The sequence below is a fragment of the Lissotriton helveticus genome, chromosome 1_2 (assembly GCF_964261635.1).
Source record: "Lissotriton helveticus chromosome 1_2, aLisHel1.1, whole genome shotgun sequence".
NCBI lineage: Eukaryota > Metazoa > Chordata > Amphibia > Caudata > Salamandridae > Lissotriton > Lissotriton helveticus.
In genome coordinates, this window is record NC_136058.1 from 314863137 (window position 1) to 314869590 (window position 6454).

General features: G+C 45.1%; 2 non-coding genes across 2 annotated transcripts; both read left to right on the top strand.

Annotated features, from left to right (window-relative positions):
• The first annotated feature begins 4556 nt into the window (after window positions 1-4556).
• TRNAY-GUA (transfer RNA tyrosine (anticodon GUA)) lies at window positions 4557-4642 on the top strand. The gene is given in 2 exon segments: window positions 4557-4593; window positions 4607-4642. It is a non-coding gene; the product is annotated as a tRNA-Tyr (tRNA).
• A 372-nt stretch (window positions 4643-5014) lies between these two features.
• Window positions 5015-5086, top strand: TRNAD-AUC (transfer RNA aspartic acid (anticodon AUC)). Its single transcript has one exon. It is a non-coding gene; the product is annotated as a tRNA-Asp (tRNA).
• The last annotated feature ends 1368 nt before the right edge of the window (window positions 5087-6454 follow it).

Consider the following 6454-nt stretch of genomic DNA (forward strand, 5'->3'; position numbering starts at 1 on the left):
CAATGTCTGATATGGTTCTTGTCTGCATTACGGTCAGTGGCAATCTCGTTATTCCATTTTTGTAATACTTTGCAATACTGTAATAATATTTAAAAAACACTTGGCAAACACTTGCCCGTTTAGTCATTTTATCCTGCTTTTGAGAATTGGAGAAGGTGCTTTGGCCAATTACGAGATTTTTCAGACTCTGTCAAAATTCAGAGATAGTCTGTAAACAGTCCTCTGTCATGTATGTTACTGGACTTGCCAGTAGTTTTATTTTTAAAGAATTTTTTTTAAAACTGGGAAAATATAAAAATCCGGTATTTTTCCCACTTTAAAACATAAACGTACACCGCAAATACAAAGAGACATGCCTTAAAGTATTTTGGAACTGTCTTACTTATTCGTTAATGGTCATTAGTGCAAAAATAAAAGCTGTATTACTGTGTTAAATTCGGATAAAGATGATTTTAAATAAAATAAAAGTTCAAGTTTGAGGGGGAGGATGTTTGCCACTACGGTGGCCACCAATGTATCTATGGCGCCTAAAGAGTTCAACTCTATAAGAGGAAGTGTATTCTCAGACCACATTAAAAAAGGATTTAAACTGACGATCCGTTTGACTTTGATATGCTTTTTCAGGCTTTAGTATAAAACAGACCAGAGATATCGCACACATAGCAGTGTCTCTGAATGGTCTCCTTGCAAGAGGCCACTTATCTAAATTAGAGGGGGCTTCGCACGTTCCCTTTTAGCCCAGGGCCTCGCAAATCCTAGAACCGGCCCTGTTGGCTAGACTCAGGATGTAATGTTAGATAAGCGTATTGCACTAACACTGATGGGTGGCAGGTGGATTACAACAGGTCCACCTTACATGGGGCGAACGTAATGTAAAGACGACTCACCAAATTGACATTCTATACCACTTTAGCAAAAATGTATCCAAAATTGCCAAGCAGCCAAGCAAGCAATAAAAAGGGACTCAAGGCCCCTCTTATGGAATAAGTTCATCCAAAGTTGGCTTTTTGTTTTATTCAAAAGCGCGAACATGCATTCTGGGATTTGCATCTTTGCTTTCATACGGGTTCTTTGCTAAAACAGCATCCATTCACTGAAGGTGTGCAGGTCACTTCAGGCTATGTCAATGTATTCCAAAACTTTAATTCAAAGTGAACATAAGCAGGAAAAGTGATTGGAAAGTAGGTGGAGGGGAGTAGGACTCCAGCAGCTCTGCTCTCAGGCACAGCTCCTCCGTTTGATCAGAGAGCGTTGCCCGCCTACTGCGAGCGCAGCAGGCCCACACTAATAAGTAAAATGGTATGTCAATGACATTTTACTTAAGTGTCTCAGTGCGAGGGCAGGGGTCAGGGCTGAATCCTGCAATTGGAGAATTAGAGCTGCCCGTGCAGTGCGCGTGTTGGTTGTCCGGCTCTATTGCAACGGTCAGCCCGACATGCGCACTGTAAACCCAGCGATAGCTGGCACAGGCCCCCAGCCTCAAAATTAGCGCAGGGTTAGCCTGCTCCGACCAATCCTGGAGCTGCCTTCAGCATGAGAGCTGCTCCAGGATTGGTTGTATTGGTGTCCACCAAGCAGGAAGTAAGTCTCTCCCTTTCCTGCTCATGGGCGCCAATCGGAGAGAAAGGTGCGCACCGGGGTGCACCACAAGATCCACTGACCTGTGCGCATGTGCAAGAGGTCAGAGGTTACAATAGTGTCTTTTTGTGTGCAGCATGGCGTCCTCTGTGGATCCTGAGAGTGAGAATGGCAAAGGCAAGAAGAGGAGCAAGCAGAGACAAAAGCAGCTCTATGCAGCAGCTACCGGCATAATGCTGCAAGGGTCTCACCTAGACTGACTGCCCCATACAAAGTACTATGCCCGATGCCTTATTTGGTGCAATGCACAAAAAGGTGCTGAACTGCACTCTGAGTGTTAAGTAGCTTATTGTTTTTTATGGCATACTGTAAGTAAAGGTATCTGCGGAATACCATGCGGTCATGTGCTATGAGTGACTGTTAGTATAGCTCAGTTAAAAAAAATGCATATTTCTCATCCCACACAGAGGGCCTCATTTATGAGGCCGCGAGTCACTTTTACGCCATCGATGCGTCACTTTTGTGACGCACCTGCAGCGCAAAAAATGTGCCTTGTTGCGCCTCATTTACAAAGTGACGCATCTAGGTAGATGTGTCACCTTTCAAACCCCTGTGCAACATTATACCTGCGCCAGGTATAATGTATCCAGGGTGGGCGTTCTGATGCAAGAAAGGGTCGTAGAAGTGACGCAGTGAAATCTACCAGATTTCACTGCGCCACTTCTATGACACAAATGCGTCAATATGTTACGCCTGCCTCACAGCAGGCGTAAGACTGACGCAAGCCATTTCGCATGGGGCTTGCCCCATGTGAAAGGACATATTGCTGGAGTTGCGTCGCTTTTGTGACACACTCTAGCAATGCGTCACTTTTGCGCCATACAGATACGTCAGATATACTGACGTACCTGTAACTCCTTACGACATGATGCGCCATACAAAAAAGATGACGCATCAAGCATGTCGCAAGGAGGGCGCACTGAGAAGTGACGCATCGCTGCTTTCACGCAGCGATGCGTCACTTCTCATAAATGAGGCCCAGAGTGTTCTGCTGCCATTCATTGGAGCAGTGCATATGGACTTAGCTCAAGCAAGCTGAAACCGTATACCAGTAGTGTTGCATTGCATTGCACCGTATTGTAACAGTAATTAATTATACAGCTGTTGCTACTCCCAGTGAGGCGTTGAAGCGCTTTAAGGGCAAGTGCAACACTGCTAATGGAGTGCAAGGTGCTCAGAAATCTATTGCTACTTATTTAGTTCCAATAAACCCCATGTAATCACGCTTTACATGGGCTCCAGATTACATTATACAAGGTCAGATTACAATCACTATAATAATGCTTGAGTTAACCATAGCATTCTGTTTACCACATCCACGTGCCCTTCTACAGCTGATCATGCCCTCCACTGTCAGTTCTGTGTTCCCTGCCCTCCTCCTTCGTGCTGCTTGTCACTCTCCACACCCCGTGCTGTTTTAAGATGTATTGCACAGTAGTAGCACAGGATTCTGTGCATCTTGGCTTAAAGGAAAAAAAAAGGGGCATATTATCAAGTAAGGGCGTTACATTATCGCCAGGAAACTGCCGATAAAGCGGCGATAATGGGCTTGATAATATGCTCTATGAATTCCAATCGAAGCCCATGTTAGATGTATTCACATCTAACATGGGCTTCGACTGGAATTCATAGAGCATATTATCAAGCCCATTATCGCCGCTTTATCGGCAGTTTCCTGCCGATAAAAGCGGCGATAATGTAACGCCCTTACTTGATAATATGCCCCAATGTTCTTTGCAGCTGGCAATGCTAGCCACGTCATAGTGCTTTTTACAAATATTTATTTTTTAACTTTAAGCCATGAAGCACAGCTAGCAGCTGCTCTGCAACATGTAAAAAACATTGACAAAGCCAGTAGATCTTGCATAACCAAACCCTATTGACTTTGCCAGTGCCTGTTTGACTTGCATTTCATAAATTGCAGTCCTTCAAATATCACACAGTGAGCTTGAACCGGCATCTAGGAAGTTCATGCAAACTGCAAGGCATGGGTTTAGAAGCATATTTATTTCTCAGTCTGTTGTTATGATAATGGCACTTAAAGGGGTTCCTGTGGGTAGTATCTGTACGGACAACCCTAAGCCTGGTGTTTCGTTTCAGATCCTCACCCTGGTTTGCTTCCCGGCCACGCGCTCTTAACATGCACCGGACCCGCACTGATCTCTGGGCCATATTATCAAGGAAGCTGCGGTAGTTTATCGCCGCTTTACCGGCAGGAAACTGCCGATAGAGCGGCGATAATGGCCTTGATAATATGCGATTCGAATTTCAATCGATGCCCAGGTTAGATGTGTGAACATTTAACCTGGGCTTCGATTGAAATTCGAATCGCATATTATCAAGGCCATTATCGCCGCTCTATCGGCAGTTTCCTGCCGGTAAAGCGGCTATAAACTACCGCAGCTTCCTTGATAATATGGCCCTCTGTCCCCTGCGCGCTCTGATCTTCTTGGCCCGGGAGCGGTGCAGTCTCTATGCAGACTTTGCTGCTCCCGCTGCACCCGGCCCTCCTACCAAGGGAAGTCAGTTGTGTCTTGTTGCTGTATCAGAATTGGAGTCTTACTAACGACAGACGGGGAAGGCTTCACTTTTAAGATTCATTTCGAAATAGTACAGAGGCACAAATTGCAGTGAATGAATTTGAGATTGAGTCACGTGCTCAGCCCAAGCACAGAAAATCATAAACTCAGGGGAGTTCAGGGAGGAAACTGACAGACATGTGTTAGTAATGGGGTCAAGGCTCCTCCCACATTATAAACTGATGAAGGGGCGTTGCTTTGGAAAGCAACTTTTCAATGTCAGGTTTTGCAGCTGTATGAAGCCCTTAAATTGGTGTAGAAACAGGTAGGTGCCTGGATGGGAACTCCCAGGGTCACTGCTCATGCCATATAGCAGCCTGTCGAGAGTACAAATCAGAGCCTTCGATAGCTCAGTTGGTAGAGCGGAGGACTGTAGTGGAGTGTCTGTCATCCTTAGGTCGCTGGTTCAAATCCGGCTCGAAGGACTTTTGCAAACTCTTCACTTTTTTTCCCTCTGCTTCACAATAGAAAGCGCCTCTTTCTCAGACCCTCACACGCCGGGGCTTTTCCTGCCTCCTCTCTTCACCTTTACAGCCCAGCTCTCTCCTCCGGCTGAGAGCGTCTGCTGGGAGCTGAGAGGGTTGCTGTGAGGTGTGAGGGAGGAGTGTGTTTGTGTGTGTATCGTGGGAGGAGTGTGTTTGTGTGTGTTTCGTATGAGAGGGAGAATGTGTTTGTTGAGCCTGTGGCCCCCTGTGTTGATGTGAAGGCATTGGGAAATGAAAAAGATCAGACACTAGCAGAACGGGGCGGATTGAAGCCACGACAAGGAGCTTCTCAGCAGCAGTGACGCCATCAGTTCCTCGTTAGTATAGTGGTCAGTATCCCCGCCTATCACGCGGGAGACCGGGGTTCAATTCCCCGACGGGGAGGATGTATATTTTATTTTTTTAAATGTTTCATATACATTATTATTTTGGACACACACCTGTACATTTTAGAGGTATTTTACCTCACAATATTTTATTTGCAATCTATACAAATAAATTACTCAGTATGCACCGTTCTAATTAATGGTCACACCTTTTCCCAATGAGAATTAAGGCATATTTATTTATAAAATTACAGAAATCTCAAAATCCAGCAGACAATAAAAAAAAAAAAAGTTTTGTATGTCGGTTATTGTTTAAGTATTGCACACTTTTGTTCTCAAAGAACTTGCGTTTTAGGGTAACAAAACAACCGTTTTGTTTTTTACACGCCAACCAATTTCATTGTAGCTTTAAGATCTATCTGTGAACTTTTACCAGAGTGGAGTTTTGGGGTCAAATTGAGGCCATTTGGGGATCCAAGGTGTTAAGAAACCTTCGGCACAACATGAATCTGAAGATTACTTCTTTATTTCATTAACACCAACACATGCGCTCTCAGGTACGGAGCGCTCAACCTCTCGACCCTGCCACCAGCTGTCATCTGTCAACATTCCAGAGACAGCTGGTGACGTAGGTGCCGACCGTACGGTGTCCTAGGAGGGACACTAGTAATCACAACACATCCTCCTCCTAACGGGAGGAAATGCAACTGGGAAGGAAAGAGGAAGGTGGGAGCACAGATGGAAGAGGGTGAGGAAGAGAAAAGAAACCAAGAGTAATGAGCAGCAATACTCTAACACGTGACATCTGTGGATTGAAATACATTACAATGCTACTCACAAACATAATCTGACAATTTAATGGGTGGTAATATTCTCCTTCCTGTTCTACTGGTAGCTTGGTTCAACACACGGTTGGGAGCCTGTGGAGATGGTAACCTCCTACTTACTCTGCTTGTTTCTGTCCTACCTGGCTCACACTGATTTGAAGAAGTACATCCTAACTCTGGATTTGATAATCCGGTAGTGTCGGATGCTTGAGGTTCTTTGGCAGTCTCTTCATCTGACCATTCAAAACATGCCCTATCTAAACCTTTTGTCTGTTCCTGTGCCACATGTTCAGATCTCTCTGTCTTGTCTTTGCACTGTGATAGGGCAGAGAAATGCCACACCTTGCCATCGCTGAGCAAGGCTGAATTGCAATACACCTCCTGTACTACCTGTGGCTCTGTGTATCTGTTGTTTCCCTTGCCTATTTGTCCACTTCTCTTCACCCTTACAGTGTCTCCAACCTCCAGTGTAACTGGTCTGCATCCGTGTTTCTCATCATACCTTTTCTTGCAGATTGCTTGTGCCCCCTTCAACTTCTCTTCAACCTGCTCTGTGGACCAGATAACTCTTTTAGCTGCCTTGGCCCATCCTACATTTT